The following is a 16,987-nucleotide window of genomic DNA, read 5'->3' as shown; positions in this document are numbered from 1 at the left end:
GGGAGCAGGATCCATGAAGTGCTTGGCGTGTCCTTGCTATGTGCCTGAAGGGCTCTGCCTGTGCGGGTGTGAAGATCCTGCCAAGGTGCAAACCCTGGCTCTCTTCCCATGGCTCTCTAACCGGACACCCTGACACGGCCCCATGTCCTCCGTCTCCCCGCAGGGGACTCCAGCCGAGACTGATGCACGCGGGCTCCTGCAGGTCCCTGTGGCTAATTTCATTCAGTCTAAGGAACGTGTTTGCTTAGCTGTCATTTTTTTTCTTTTATAAGTGTACTTATTTATTTTTGGCTGCGTTGGGTCTTCGTTGCTGAGCGCGGGCTTTCTCTAGTTGCATCGAGCGGGGGCTACTCTTCGTTGCGGTGCATGGGCTTCTCACTGCGGTGGCTTCTCTTGTTGTGGAGCGCGGGCTTCAGTAGTTGTGGCACGCGGGCTCAGTAGTTGTGGCTCACGGGCTCAGTAGTTGTGGCTCGCAGGCTTAGTTGCTCCACTGCATGTGGGATCTTCCTGGACCAGGGCTCGAACCCGTGTCCCCTACATTGGCAAGCGGATTCTTAACCACTGCGCCACCAGGGAAGTCCCGTAGCTGTCACTTTGAGGAGGACATATGTGTGGGACACATGACTCAGAAATGCTGAGCAATGCAGGACTAGAGGGAGTTCCAATGTGTAAGGAGGGAGAGGCCCTGGAACAGAATAGACTCGGGTTTGAATCCTGCCACTTACTAGCCCTTTGGCTCCAGGCAAGTGTCCCATCACCTCTGAACCTCTCCTCTGTGACATGGGGACAGTAACATATTCTGATTTCTCAGGGCTGTTGTGAGACTCAAAGAATAAAGGTCACGTGACTATCGTGGTCCTGACCCCTCAACAGAAGGCAGTGGCAGCTGTTGTTCTTATCCAGCTCACTGTTCCAGTTCTGGAGCCCAAGCTCAACTTTCCATGCCTGTCACTGCACTGCGATCCAGTTCACATCTGACGTTTCTTCTTCTCTCTTTCACCTTCACATCCAACTAGTCTTCACGTCCTGCAGGCTCCTCTTTCTCAATGTCCTGCATTTTCACCCTTCATTTCTGCATCTCAGACTCTGTCAGGCTCTTGTCTCATTGTCCTTCAGCTAACACAGCAGTGCTCTGTGGACGCTCCTCTTTAGTCCTCCGAGAAGTATCCTCCTTGGAAAATGCTTTCGGTGTAGCCCCCCTCTCAGAAGTGTACTGTGATCCCTGATGAGCGAATCCAAAGTCCTCACTTGGCCTCACATTGGCCTTACCTTCCCCACCCACTTGATGGAGTGATCTCCTCACACATGCTGTGCACACGGTGGTGGTGAGTCCTCTGTCCTGGAGAAGCTCCATCACCAGGGAGAAGAGGCTCAGAAGGACATGATGGGCAGTAGCCAAGGGTGTGTGCTTTGGAGCCTGGGTTCGAATCGCGGCTTGACTGTGTACTAGATATGTAACTGTTTTCAGGTTATTTAAATCTCAGTGCCTCAGTTTCCTCTTCATGAAAATGGGCCTAACATCACAAAACTGAAAGAGGTGTTGTGGGTCTGAGTCAAGCACCCAGGAGAGTGCCTCGTGCATTGCAAGCTCTGAATAAATAAATATGAGCCACTGTTATATGACAGAAGTGATTCAAACATCCCATCAGGAAGGGGCATTGCTTGCAGCTGTCGGTAACAGAAAACTGACTCAACTGGCTGGAAGGAGGAAATTTATTTCACATAACAAGAAGTCCAGGGGAAGGCGACTCGGGATTTGTTTATTTACTGGCTCAAAATGTCACCAAGGACGCAGGCTCCCTCCATGACCATCCTTGGCGTTACAGCTCTGTCCCTGCACTGTTTTCCTCACGACTGTAGGATGATCGTCACAGTTCCCAGGCAGACATGTGAACATCCGGGAAACAAGGAGCTCTCCTGTGATGAGAAAACCTTTCCCGGAATCCTTGGGCAGATTGCCCTCACAGCTCTTCAAGCAGAATTGTCACTGGTAAGGGAACTTCTCTGTGACTGGCTGGGATTAATTAGGACCCACTGCTTGGTGTTGGGAAGGGCCAAGGCTTGTCAAAGCACATGGCCCTCTGGGGGAAGAAAGAACTGGAAAGAAACCTGGGGGTTTTGTTAAGAAGGAAGAAGTGTCTCCTACATTCCCAGTCCTGAGAGTCTGTGATTCTTGCTTGTTCTAGCCACATCTCTTGCTTATGCGATTCCTCCTGCTTGGAACTCACCCAATAAATCTTTGCATGTCAGTGACTGTGCTGGGCCACCTTCCCACCATGAATCAAAATCCTGTTCTCAAGGTTTAGATCAAGAGCCAACAATTCAGCGGAGGGATTTCTTACCATGATGAATTACCTCCATACTTTCAAAATAAACTAGACAATCCAGACCACACTTTAGTAACTGGCTTGTATCACCTTAGAGCTGCTCCTCACCTCACGTGGGCTGTAAACTCCTGAAGGTTAGGGACCATGAGTAAACTGTCTTATTCCATTTGGATCTTCCATGTACTTATGGTGGCCGACCATAAAGATGACACTTAATCAATGCTTGTTGGATGGAACCAAATCAAAAGATGGTCTTTTTAAGTGCTCTCTCTGGTAGGTGCCCAAAGGTACCATGCTTGGCACCATGGGAGACACAGGGCAGAACAAAACACAGTTAATCTCCCCCCTGAAGCTTGTGGTGCAGGAGAGGAACTCATATGAGAAACTGTGTGAAGTTGGAGAGGTCCATCGTCTACCATTCACTTTACTTTTTGTCCTTTTAGCTTTTTCACTTGCTCGCCTCCAGTAACCTTCTGGACACTGCTGATGCCACACTGGGGCACCCTGCCTGAGCCTTGTTCCCATCTCCAGCACCCCAGACACACTCTTCCTGATCTGTTCCTTCTCGTTCCTCTTCCCATTCACACAAAACCTCTCCTTCCTAAGTCCCGGTCCCTATGATCTAGGGGAATGTTGGTTTAATATTAGTCTCTAAGAAACTAGTTTATAGATAAAGTTTTCAAGTTTTCAATGTTACCCATCCAGGGCACGTGAGGAATTTGGGGGATTCTTGTGGGTGCAAGGACATATAATACTGGATTTTGGGGGTTGGCCAGCTGGTGGTGGGTTCTTTTCCAGCAAGACAGCCTTCACTTTTCTTCAAGAAATTCTACAACAATGATCTTTTACTCCTCCTCTAGTCTAGAACCTTTCAAAATATTTGCACTATTTGCAGCATCTCTTAAGAAGCTGCTCTTTGGGGACTAAACATAGCTTGAGCAAGCACAAGCTTCTATTTTTATTGAAGTATAGTTGATTTACAATATTATATTAGTTTCAGGTGTACAACATAGTGATACAATATTTTTATAGATTATATTCCATTTAAAGTTATTAAAGATAATGGCTACATTTACCTGTGCTGTACAAGACATCCCTGTTGCTTATCTATTTTATACATAGTAGTTCATATCTCTTAATCCTATACCCCTATCTCATCCCTTCCCCCTTCCTTCTCCCTACTGGTAACCACTAGTTTGTTCTCTGTATCTGTGAGTCTGTTTCTGTGAGCAAACACAAGCTTTAGTGCATTTTACAGGTTAATGAGAGATCAAGGTTATTTGCGGAAAGGTCTACTCAACTCCTGACTGTATGTACGGATTTCCTTCTCAGTAAGGAAATTCTCCCACACCTATTCTTTTGATCACCATGGCTGGGATTGCCAGAGACAAAGGAGGAAAAGTACAGAGTCAGATAAAAAAGAAACAAAAATCAGTTTGTTTAAACTGCCAGGGAAATCTGCCTTTGGCTAAAGGAAGTCAAACTCAGAACATCCTGTTCTAGTTAATAAAGCTCATCTGCTTCCAGCTTGAACAGAAAAATAAAATCTTTGCATCTGTGTGAGGCCGCTCAACCTTTTCTACCTTCACTCTGAGCCCCCTACACCCAGATTCATGGGTGACGGTTGCGGGTGAGGGTTCTCTATCCTCCCCACACAGCAAGCTGCTCCTTCTGAATGCTAAAGGCAGGTCACATGCATTGAAGTACAAACTCACTTTTTCTTCTGTAAATCTTTAAACTTCCTCTAAAAAAGAAGCCACTTCCCTCAGTGATTGAAACCCATGTAATTCAGACACAAAAATAAACGACCCTCAGTGGTTTCCAGGAGTGGAGTAGGGGAGGGAGAGATGAATAGGCAGAGCATAGGGTTTTTAGGGCAGTGAATATACTCCGTATGATACTATATTATACATTTGTCCAAACCCATAGAATGTACAGCACCAAGAATGAACCCTCATGTAAACTATGGACTCTGGGTGATAATGATGTGTCACTGTAGGTTCATCAATCGCGACAGATGTAGCACCCTGGTGAGGGATGTTGATTATGGGCAGGCTGTGTATGTGTGGGAGCAGGGGGGTCTATGAGAAGTCTCTGTACCTTCCCTTCAATTTTGCTGTGAACCTAAAACTGCTCCTAAAAAAACAAAGTCTTTACTAAAAAAAAAATAAAAATTAAAAAAGATTCTTCTCTCCCCCGTCTCCATGTCTCAAAAGTGTTTCTGCGATGTGGGATCCAGATACAATTTAACTTACACCACATGACATTCACGTCAAATGACAGCTGAACAACCTCACGGTCTGGAAGGACTCCCGTGCCACCTTCCTCAGATCCATTCCAGCATCAATTCCCAATCACTGGCACCAAGCAATCCATGACAGACCCTGGACTGCCCAGCTGGTCTGTCTGGGAAGATGCCCACATGTGAGTCAGAACTCTCATCAAAATGACACTTCTGCAGATAAGCCTGCAAGCTTTGTCTTGTCAGAAAATGAAAGCCATGTGTTTTCATCTCCTTTTGCATTTATCTGCCTTAAATGCCAGGAACTTTAGAGGCAAATTTACAGCCACAGTGCTCTAATCTGCACAAAACTGACAGACTATAAGGGTTGGAAGGAGCCCCCTAGATCCCCTAATAAAATGCTCTCCTTTATAGATGAGGAAATTGAGGCCTAGAAAGGGGGAGGGATTTACCGAAGGGTACACTGCTAAAACTGGGACCGGCACCTCCATCTCAGGACTCCCAGCTTTTTCTGCTAAGGCACAGTGGGGCCTGGAAATATCTACTTCTGCTGCTTCCCTCAGATAGTCTCGATTCATTTCTCAGTGAGTGACTTTTCACCAGCCTTTAATTCAGTGGTTTTCAAAGTGTGGTCCCTGAACCAGCAGCTCTAGTAGCGCCTGGAACTTGGTGGCTAAGTCAACTCTCTGAGTCTGTTTTCACAAGCCCTCCAGGTTATTTTAGTGCACCCTAAAGTTCGAGACACCCTACTTTAATCTGTTAGCTCCATCCACCCAGTTAACAAGGGGATTGGGGAACTAATCAGATCCATCTAATTTCACAGCTCTTTTTCAGTCTGGCTCTTCCAGTGACCTAAAGCAGAGGCTCACTTAAGTTACCTCTGGAGAAACAGAGTTCATTGTAAATTCGTGAACAGGAACTGGAGTGGGAAATGATCATGAACTGAGGCAGTTCTGGGGACCATCACTCACTCTACCTATTTTTCCCTCTTTCTTTCCCATCTGCCCTGTTCTCTCTACACAGATCTGATCCTTTACTCCCTATTCTTTTTTTTTTTTTCTGCCCCATCATAGCTGGCATTTGCCTTTGACCTACCATGACCCAACTCTAAAATCTAAACCATAGCAGCCTATTTGCCCTAATTTCCCTTCCTAACTGGAAAATTCTCTCCATATAACTTTTCCCATTTGTCAGTTCAAATTCCTGGAAAGGACTCCAATTGGCCCATTTCCTCTTTTGAGCCAGGCTGCCCTGAATCACGCCCTCCTCCAAATGATCAGTCACCTTTGGTCCGATGCTTTTTCCTGTCTAATGAACTATTGACATAGGATGAATTGCAGCTTGGGAGACGGGTGACTTCTGTGCAGTGATAGAGGCTTCAGGAGGAAATTGGGGGGCGGGGGAAACACATGTGAGACTACCCCCCCCCTCCACTAACCGTGTGAATGAGACATGAGGGAACTTGGCAGTGAGGTTCAACAGTTTGGTTGCTGAGGGTTGAGCTGGAGATAAAGTTTCTGTTACATTATCATGACCCTAACCGTCAGTACACTGCCAGGCTGGGGTGGCCTGGAAGATACGGGCTGCAGGTTATCGACTCCTGACAAGTCAGAGAAGATCTAAGCTGGAAGGAACTTCGGAGATCACCCTGCTCAGCAATTCTCCAAGAGAATCCCTGGGGAGCTCCTGAAAACTAAAGCTGCCGGGGCCCCACCTCTGGGATTCTGATTTAAACCACTGCAGATGCTTTTAGTCACAGCTGCCACTGAGAACTACTGCTCTAACTTGACCTCTTCATTTTACAGGTGGAGAAACTTCAGCTCAGCTCCATAATGCGACCATGGCTCACTTGAAGATCTCACTTGTAACCTGGTTATAGAGTTTGAGTTATTAGATCCTACATGGAAGAGATCACAGAAGCCATACAATCCAACGCCACCACCTTTGCTTGAGCCTAAAGAGCTAAGTGACTTGCCTAAGGAGTCATGGCCAGAAAGAGGGTAGCAAGGGCTAGAACCCAGGTGTCCTGATGCCTAACCCCGTGCTCTGCTCAGAACACCAAGGCTGGGGGACTAAAAGGGCCAGATGGGAAGTGAAGCAGAACCAGCTGCAGCCCTGTGCTTGCTCTGCTCCAGGGGGCCTTTCCAGCGTCACAGCTGGGAGAGTCTGGCAGAGGAACCTGGGCATAACTGGACGTGGAGTGGGCTCTGGCAAAGGAATCAGCACTTGGGTGCCCTGAGGATGGGGAGGAGACAGCTGGTCTGATGAGGCTAATCCTTGCTTTCTGCCTGCCTCCCAATTATGCTGGGAGTGTGTGTGTGTGTGTGTGTGTGTGTGTGTGTGTGTGTTCCTGATGAACTGACAGATGGGCTTGAGTCCAGATTGCAATGTGATCCAAGACGGTGTCCTGGGTGTCAGCGGTCTTCTGACTTTGGCTGAGATAAAGTTGTCTTTGTTTTCCAGAGTGGCTTTGGTCAAGGTGTCGGCAACATCAGTCTTGTATGTGGCTAGAAAATGGCTTCAGTAAGCATTTAAGAAGCAGAGAGGGGTGTGTGTGTGTGTGTGTGTGTGTGTGTGTGTGTGTAGACAGTAGAGGTGGTTGAAGATAAAAGGGTCCCAGTGTAAAAAAATGAGGCCAGGGCTCGCCAGACATTGAGGGTGGCAGGCAGGAAACCCCAAGGGGGTGAGTGTGAGCTTTAATCACATCCTTTTATGGGGGTTGGGGAGGGAGAGGAAGAGATGAAAAAGTAAACCCCCTTCTAGCTTTGGAGGAGCTTTGCAATTGATAAAGCACCTTCACACACATTTAGCTCATTGGACCTGCACGACACCCCCACGAGGTGCACGGTGCCTGTGATCCAGGCTAAAGGACCAGGAGCAGCCGGGCTTCAAGGCCACACAGTTGTCACTGGGGGCGCTGACCCCCTCTTTCTAGACTCCAGCTCCGGTGCTCTGACCACCATGGTATCCTGCCCTCCGGGTGTGTGTGTGTGTGTCCCTCACGTGTGTCCCTCAGGAATGCAAGTGTTTGTCTGTGAGGCGTCATGTTTACCAGGGCCACAAGAAGCCGGACTATGAACACAGGAAAAATACAGGGAATTGGCTCTGGGTCCGCTGTGATGTCTTAGACGACTTAGTTTTCATCTGGGTAAAGTAACAAGCACCTTGCAGGGTTGTGGTAGGGCTCAGAGATCAAGTACACAAAGAACCTAACCTGGGCTCTCGAGGAGCCTGGTAAAATTCAATAAACAGTAGCTGTTACTATCCTGTGTACCTGTTACTGGCCTGTGTACAGAAGCCCATCTACCTGCAGATAAGAGAGACAAGAGCCTGGCGCAGGGCCAGGGGCTGCTGGCTTTGTCCAAATGCGAATTTGTCCTCAGGTATCTGCCACAGAGCCTCGACTGGGGAAACTAAGTCCCACTTCCTACCCTCACCTTTCTAACTCATCATGGCCCCGTAATTCTGCACAAGTACTTGCTGGTGGATTTGCCAGTTAAGCACAAGTACAGATCACGCAGGGCTGAATCAAACAACAGAGTGGGTGGCATTTCGAGGCCTGCAGTTGAGACTCTTGGGTGGGGTGACTGTGTCAGATGACAGATCCTAGCGGAGATGGGTCGGGCGGATCACAGCTGCCGAGCACTGACAAGCGCCCTTTACGTGTGGCATCTCACCCGGTCCTCACAAGCAGCCACGTGAATGGGCATTATTCCCATTTTATACATGAGGAGGCTGAGGGGGTGCTAACTTAATTGTCAGAAATCATCTTTTTGAACTGGGATTCGAGGTCGAGTCTGCCTGGCTTCAAAGGCCGTGCTCCTTCCACTACCTGCAACCCAGCCCTCATCACCCACACAGCTGGGACCCCATGGGGGCCGGGAAGTGTTAGGTGTACACGTATGCGTGTGCAGAGCACTTGGAGCTCGAGAGGACGAGGAGGGTGAGGACCGGGCTGGTGCACGGGAGGCGGCCTCCTGATGGGGGAACATTCGCTCACGCTGGACAGCAAAACCACACCATGCTGGCTTCCTCTCCACACCTGCTCCGTGGCTGAACTGTATTCCTCTCGCCTGGCCTCTCCTCTGGCGTCCACCTCTCCCGAGTCATACACTAATGACCTTGGGTGCATTCCTTCAAGCTAGGCTAGCCAGGACCCAAGGCCCATGGAGGCACACGCAGGGGGTGTGTCCGGGGAGACGCAGGAAGGGGCAGAGGAGGCTCCACAGAGCCCAGAACCTTCTGCTGTGTCTCATCTGCCCAGGGGTATTCAGGCGTCCTTGAGATACTCTGGCATCTCCCTCAGGGTTGTGAGGCGATGCAGAGCCCCAGGGGTGTCGAAGGGTCAATTTTAGCCTCAGCTAGATCTAATTAGCTTAGGTTGGGGGCCAGGCCCTTTCACAGAGGACTCCATTGTTCCCAAGAACCTGGCAGGAATGTTTATCATTTCAGAAACTGAGAAGGAGCTGGCTCTCTCCCTCTTGGCCCTGGGGCTGCCCTCCCTTTGGATCTTAATCCACAGAGCCATTCCCAGCCGGGCCTCAGATGAAGCTCAGGGCTGGGGTGGAGCCCAAACTCTCCTTTCCCTAAGGAGCAAGGCAGGTATGCAGTCAACACCAGGAAAGCAGCCAAATGGACACCTGGAGCAACAGCTCAGGATGTCACGTGTCAGATAACTTAATTGGGTAATCACCTGAAGAAGTGAAGTCTGTACCAAGAGCATGAGGGACGAATCCAAGAGGACGGTTCAGTCTGCGGGTGCCTGCCTCAGCCCCACCCAGTGGTCCTGATCGTGGGGTTCATTCCCTCCCAGGAGAGGCTCTGGAAACAGTATATAGCAACCCTCACCTCAGACCCCCAGGCAATCAAATTCCAGGAGCTGCAAGGGCGCCCCATCCCGAATACCTACCAAATGTGCACAGCCCCAAACTCTAGCAAGCAACGTGGTGTGGAGGTTATCTGTCCACACTCTGGTTCAGACTGCGTGGGTTTAGGTCCTGGCTTTGCTGGTTATGAGCTGTGTGACTCTGGGCAAGTTTTCTTTGTGCCTCAGTTTTCCCATCTACAAATACGATGATAATAGTACCTATCTCTTAGGGGGTCTGTGATAATTAAACGGGTAATCTATATAAAGATTTTAGGATAGCACCTGGCCTTTAGCGAGCAGTTATTATGATGATGCTTTTCTCCTGGTTCTAGTACAATTGCAGGTCTCCTGCCGGGACCATCACACATCTGTTTTCCATGCTACGTGTCCAGCTTCTACAGCACCCTCTCTACACCCACTCAGGGTTGACCTGGCTCTCTGGGATCAGGTGGCTGGCAGGGCCCTGTTTCCACCCACATGAACCTCCACTCTGCTGTCAAGACCCTCTCCATTGCAGACCCACTGGAGAACCACCAGTGAGTCCAGGATCAGAGTGTGAAACAGCTCCCCATTAATCCAACCCCATTGGGCAGCGGGGAGGAGACCAAGTATTGGGCAGAACCACTGGTCAGTTCTCCTACCCAGCCCCTCTAGTCTCCTGTTCCACCCTCCATGAGGTCCCAGAGGCCTTGCATTCTAGCAAGGGGGAGGTGGGTGTGCTTGGGTCACTGTAGACAGAGACTTTTTTTTTTGAATTTTATTTATTTTTTTATACAGCAGGTTCTTATTAGTTATCTATTTTATACATATTAGTGTATATATGTCAATCCCAATCTCCCAATTCATCCCCCCGCCCCACCTGCCACCACTGTCCCCCCTTGGTGTCCATACGTTTGTTCTCTCCATCTGTGTCTCTATTTCTGCCCTGCAAACCAGTTCATCTGTACCATATTTCCAGGTTCCACATACATGCGTTAATATACGATATTTATTTTTCTCTTTCTGACTTACTTCACTCTGCATGACAGTCTCTAGCTCCATCCATGTCTCTACAAATGACCCAATTTCGTTTCTTTTTATGGCTGAGTAATATTCCATTGTATATATGTACCACATCTTCTTTATCCATTCGTCTGTCAATGGGCATTTAGGTTGCTTCCATGACCTGGCTATTGTAAATAGTGCTGCAATGAACACTGGGGTGCATGTGTCTTTTTGAATTATGGTTTTCTCTGGATATATACCCAGTAGTGGGATTGCTGGGTCATATGGTAATTCTATTTTTAGTTTTTTAAGGAACCTCCATATTGTTCTCCATAGTGGCTGTATCAATTTACATTCCCACCAACAGTGCAAGAGGGTTCCCTTTTCTCCACACCCTCTCCAGCATTTGTTGTTTGTAGATTTTCTGATGATGCCCATTCTAATTGGTGTGAGGTGATACCTCATTGTGGTTTTGATTTGCATTTCTCTAATAGTGATGTTGAGCAGCTTTTCATGTGCTTCTTGGCCATCTTTATGTCTTTTTTGGAGAAATGTCTATTTAGGTCTTCGGCCCATTTTTTGATTGGGTTGTTTTCTTAATATTGAGCTGTATGAGCTGTTTATATATTTTGGAGATTAATCCTTTGTCCGTTGATTCGTTTGCAAATATTTTCTCCCATTCTGAGGGTTCTCTTTTTGTCTTGTTTGTAGTTTCCTTTGCTGTGCAAAAGCTTTTAAGTTTCATTAGGTCCCACTTGTTGATTTTTGTTTTTATTTCCATTACTCTAGGAGGTGGATCAAAAAAGATCTTGCTGTGATTTATGTCAAAGAGTGTTCTTCTTATGTTTTCCTCTAAGAGTTTTATAGTGTCTGGTCTTACATTTAGGTCTCTAATCCATTTTGAGTTTATCTTTCTGTATGGTGTTAGAGAGTGTTCTAATTTCATTCTTTTACATGTAGCTGTCCAGTTTTCCCAGCACCACTTATTGAAGGGACTGTCTTTTCTCCACTGTATATCCTTGCCTCCTTTGTCATAGATTAGTTGACCATAGGTGTGTGGGTTTATCTCCAGGCTTTCCATCCTGTTCCATTGATCTATATTTCTGTTTTTGTGCCAGTACCATATTGTCTTGATTACTGTAGCTTTGTAGTATAGTCTGAAGTCAGGGAGTCTGATTCCTCCAGCTCCATTTTTTCCCTCAAGAATGCTTTGGCTATTTGGGGTCTTTTGTGTCTCCATATAAATTTTAAGATTTTTTGTTCTAGTTCTGTAAAAAATGCCACTGGTAATTTGATAGGGATTGCATTGAATCTGTAGATTGCTTTGGGTAGTATAGTCATTTTCACAATATTGATTCTCCCAATCCAAGAACATGGTATATCTCTCCATCTGTTTGTGTCATCTTTGATTTACTTCATCAGTGTCTTACAGTTTTCTGAATACAGGTCGTGTACCTCCTTAGGTAGGTTTATTCCTAGGTATTTTATTCTTTTTGTTGCAATGCTGAATGGGACTGTTTCCTTAATTTCTCTTTCCAATCTTTCATTGTTAGAGTATAAGAATGCAAGAGATTTCTGTGCATTAATTTTGTATCCTGCAACTTTACCAGATTCAGTGATTAGCTCTAGTTGTTCTCTGGTGGCATCTTTAGGATTCTCTATGTACAGTATCATGTCATCTGCAAACAGTGACAGTTTTACTTCTTCTTTTCCAAATTGTATTTCTTTTATCTCTTTTTCTTCTCTGATTGCCATGGCTAGGACTTCCAAAACTATGTTGAATAATAGTGGCGAGAGTGGACATCCTTGTCTTGTTCCTGATCTTAGAGGAAATGCTTTCAGTTTTTCACCATTGAGAATGATGTTTGCTGTGGGTTTGTCGTATATGGCCTTCATTATGTTGAGGTAGGTCCCCTCTATGCCCACTTTCTGGAGAGTTTTTATCATAAATGAGTGTTGAATTTTGTCAAAAGCTTTTCCTGCATCTATTGAGATGATCATATGGTTTTTATTCTTCAATTTGTTAATATGGTGTATCACATTGATTGATTTGCATATATTGAAGAATCCTTGCATCCCTGGGATAAATCCCACTTGATCATGGTGTATGATCCTTTTAATGTGTTGTTGGATTCTGTTTGCTAGTATTTTGTTGAGGATTTTTGCATCTATATTCATCAGTGATACTGGTCTGTAATTTTCTTTTTTTGTAGTATCTTTGTCTGGTTTTGGTATCAGGGTGATGGTGGCCTCATAGAATGAGTTTGGCAGTGTTCCTTCCTCTCAAATTTTTTGGAAGAGTTTGAAAAGCATGGGTGTTAGCTCTTCTCTAAAAGTTTGATAGAATTCACCTGTGAAGCCATCTGGTCCTGGACTTTTGTTTGCTGGAAGATTTTTTTTTTAAATATTTATTTATTTATTTATTTTTGGATGCGTTGGGTCTTCGCTGCTGTGCACGGGCTCCCTCTAGCTGCGGCGAGCGGGGGCCGCTCCTCATTGCGGTGCGCGGGCCTCTCATTGCGGTGTCCTCACCTGCTGCGGAGCACGGGCTCTAGGCGCGCGGGCTTCAGTAGCTGTGGCACGCGGGCTCTAGAGCACAGGCTCAGCAGCCGTGGCGCACGGGCCCAGTTGCTCCGCGGCATGTGGGATCCTCCCGGACCAGGGCTCGAACCCGTGTCCCCTTGCACTGGCAGGCAGATTCCCAACCACTGTGCCAGCAGGGAAGCCCCTGTTGGAAGATTTTTAATCACAGTTTCAATTTCATTACTTGTGATTGGTCTGCGCTTCCTGGACCTGGGTGGTTATTTCCTCTCCCATGTTAGGGAAGTTTTCGACTATAATCTCTTCAAATATTTTCTCGGGTCCTTTCTCTCTCTCTTTACCTTCTGGGACCCCTATAATGCGAATGTTGTTGCATTTAATGTTGTCCCAGAGGTCTCTTAGCCTGTCTTCATTTCTTTTCATTCTTTTTTCTTTTTTTTTCTTTTTTTTTTTTTTTGCACAGGTCCTGAGGTTTTATGCCTCTGTGTTTTTTTTCTTTTTTTTTTTTTAATTTTTATTTATTTATTTTTATTTATTTATGGTTGTGTCGGGTCTTCGTTTCTGTGCGAGGGCTCTCTCCAGTTGCGGCAAGTGGGGGCCACTCTTCATCGCGGTGCGCGGGCCTCTCACTATCGCGGCCTCTCCTGTTGCGGAGCACGGGCTCCAGACGCGCAGGCTCAGTAGTTGTGGCTCACGGGCCCAGCCGCTCCGCGGCATGCGGGATCTTCCCAGACCAGGGCTCGAACCCGTGTCCCCTGCATTGGCAGGCAGACTCTCAACCACTGCGCCACCAGGGAAGCCCTCATTCTTTTTTCTTTATTCTCTTCCGCAGCAGTGAATTCCACCATTCTGTCTTCCAGGTCACTTATCCGTTCTTCTGCCTCAGTTATTCTGCTATTGATTCCTTCTAGTGTATTTTTTATTTCAGTTATTGTATTGTTCATCTCTGTTTGTTTGTTCTTTAATTCTTCTAGATCTTTGTTAAACATTTCTTGCATCTTCTCGATCTTTGCCTCCATTCTTTTTCCGAGGCCCTGGATCATCTTCACTATCATTATTCTGAATTCTTTTTCTGGAAGCTTGCCTATCTCCACTTCATTTAGTTGTTTTTCTGGGGTTTTATCTTGTTCCTTCATCTGGTACAAAGTCCTCTGCCTTTTCATTTTGTCTGTCTTTCTGTGAATGTGGTCTTCCTCCACAGGCTGCAGAATTGTAGTTCTTGCTTCTGCTGTCTGCCCTCTGGTGGATGAGGCTATCTGAGAGTGACAAAGACTTTTTGTCTCAATTCTTTGCACTCATCTTTCATGGCCCAGATCAAATGTCATCTCCTTGGTGTGGCTTTCCCCTGATTCCCACTGTCAGAATTGTCACTTTATAAATTGCTTGCCAAATGTGATCTCAGACCAGTTCCTTTGCTTTGGCCACCCCAGTTTCCTCATTTGTGAAATGAATGACACTGTTTACAAACTAACCTTCCAGGACTTTGGGAAGATCCATTATAAGCCAATGGATGTAAAGGCTTAGGTCCCCTCCCATTGCCCTCCTTGCCAGGCAGAGGAGGTGGGGAGATACCCAAGGGAGCTGACTGCCCCGATGTCTACAAAGCCGATAAAACCAAGCCCTTTCCTGGAATGGCCGTTCCCTCCTCCTCCACCCATGGAATTCCTATTCAGCCTTCGAGGTGAAGCATTCCTGCTGCCCTCAGGGAAAAGAAATATTCCTCTCCCTTGTGCTCCTGTAATCCTTTGTCCCTATTAAATCTGTTATTTCCTTTTAACTTTTATTGTATTCAATTTACATTATTATGGCTTGAGGTCAAGAACTGTATTTTGTTCTTTGGGGGTCACTTCATAGTGTGTAACATGATGCTCAGCACCTAGTAACTGCTCCAGAATTGCTCATTAACTCAAATTCAGTCTTGCGTGTTTCCTGGATTCTGGAGTGGACCCTGGAGGCGAACTCTACCATCACCAGCCTGATACTAGTTTATCTGAAGCCAACAGCTGAATTCACAATCTAGCCCATAGTGCCTATGGAGAAGGGCTCCCACACAGCCTGGGAGTGGGAGAGGGGAGTGGGATGGCCGTGTATTTCCATGTGATCTCAGCTGCAAGCCAGTGGCAGCAGTGAGACATGCCTTAAGGATTAAAGGACCTCTTCAGGAAACAATGAGTCTGGAAGAGCCAAATCGCATCTGTAGTTACACATGTTTGTTCATTACATGTTCAACGATTCAATTTTCTTTGCAAAAATTTAAAAATGCAGACATATAGTAGAACTCTACATTTATCAGTCCTTCCTTCCTCCCAGTAGTTACTGAAGGAAACAGACCCTAACATTTATGCCAGGTACCTGACCACACTATCACACTGTACCCTCACAATGATTATTTGAGGTAGGCAGCACTATTACCTCCATTTGATAAATGTGGACATTAAGGCTGAGAGAGGTTAAGAAACTTGCCCAAGGTCAAGGAGACTAAACCATGGGGCTGACTGCGAATACCTAGCTCTTTCTTCTCACTCAGTAGACAATGCTACCTTCCCATCTGAGGGTCGATTACTCGAGAAATGGATCTGATGCATTTCCTGCCCCCTCCAGAAATTTGTGTTCCAGTAGAGGAGGCTGATACACAAATAATTAAAAACATAAAGCACCAACAATAGAACTATGGAATAGAAAGATGTGTAATGGATTGTGTGGGAGGTTGAGAGCAGAGTGGTCAGTTCAGGCCGGCGTGGATCAAGGAGGGCTCCACAGAGACTCTTGGAAGGGGGGCGGTGCAGGATAACTTGAATTTTGACGGGTAGAGAATGAGGAAAGGAGAGAATGCGGGAGTCTGGGGCAGAGGGGACTACATGTGCAAAGGCATGCAGAGAATGCCAGGCATACTTGGGCAAGGAGCCTAGATCAGGGGAGCCAGAACATGGGATTTTGGAGGACGATCTGGGCTGTGCCAGGCTTAGTTCTGTCAAAGTGTTCGACTTGTTTCTTTAAGCCCCAGGTGGCTGCTGACAGCCTCAGAGGAGGGAAATGACATGAGCTGAGCTGCACTGTGCAAGAGGAAGGACCTGCAAGGACCATCTCTGAGTAGGAACTGGGAGGTAAATAGGGTCCTGCATCCTTCAGATATGTACCATCAGCTTCCAAGGTCTCTGCCAGTGTTGGTTTTAGGGATGAGAATAAGAGAACAGGAGTCTTTTTCCTGTTGAAAGAGGCAGGTCAAAGACCAGAACTGCTACGGGGCCTTGGTGCACTGCCTCGCTCGCCACACACCACCCCTACCCCACGCCCCAGAAGGGCAGAAGCGTGGCTGCTCTGAGTGACGAGGACGAGTCTGCTGCAACAGCCGGATACCCTCCCCCAGACGAGGTGTGACACGCTGCCCTCTGCCAAGGGTAACACTGGGGACTCCCTGGGCTCAGCCTGCAATGCTCATCCCAAATGCTGCCTTCAGGACCGGAAGACTGTTTTTCCAAATTAACAAAAGATGTTCTGGATCCACGATTACATGTTCCCCACATAGTGCATGATTTATAAACACAGATTTATAAATTCTATGTAAACGTAAATTACACATCTGTGCACAGTATGTTGTAAATTTACGTATTTTAACACAGACCGAAACAATGTTCCATGACATATAATAAACCCAGGAGCTCTTTAATCATCAGTGCTAGAACTATGTGTTGACAATTACCTTGCACCGAAGACTGGAAAATCCTCCCAGTTTTTCCTTTTTAATTTTTAAAAAATGTATATGCTGAACTCACTGCAAAAGAACCCAGGTGATCTCTTTAGAAAACTGCCCCCAAACTCTTTGGCTCTGAAAGAAAATGCAGTGCCAAATTTTTGCCTAATAAAATGACGATTTGAGTGGAATCTGAGTCAAACCCAAGTGAAGGAATACTGGTTCTTTGAATCAGCAAAAGAATTCAGTCTCTGGCATCCAACACTCCATTATTCATGGGCCTGAATTGGCTGGAGAGCTGTTGGCACATTGGAGATGACCAGGAAAGCAGGGTT

At 46.6% G+C, this 16,987-nt stretch overlaps 1 protein-coding gene across 2 annotated transcripts in view; it reads right to left on the bottom strand.

Moving 5' to 3' along the window:
• ME3 (malic enzyme 3) overlaps nt 1–16,987 on the bottom strand; it is a 327,811-nt gene that overhangs the window by 84,911 nt on the left and 225,913 nt on the right. The window lies entirely within an intron of this gene.

Source organism: Balaenoptera ricei, chromosome 8 (assembly GCF_028023285.1).
Source record: "Balaenoptera ricei isolate mBalRic1 chromosome 8, mBalRic1.hap2, whole genome shotgun sequence".
NCBI lineage: Eukaryota > Metazoa > Chordata > Mammalia > Artiodactyla > Balaenopteridae > Balaenoptera > Balaenoptera ricei.
Note: the sequence above shows the minus strand (reverse complement) of the source record. Positions and strands in the feature narration are given on the sequence as shown.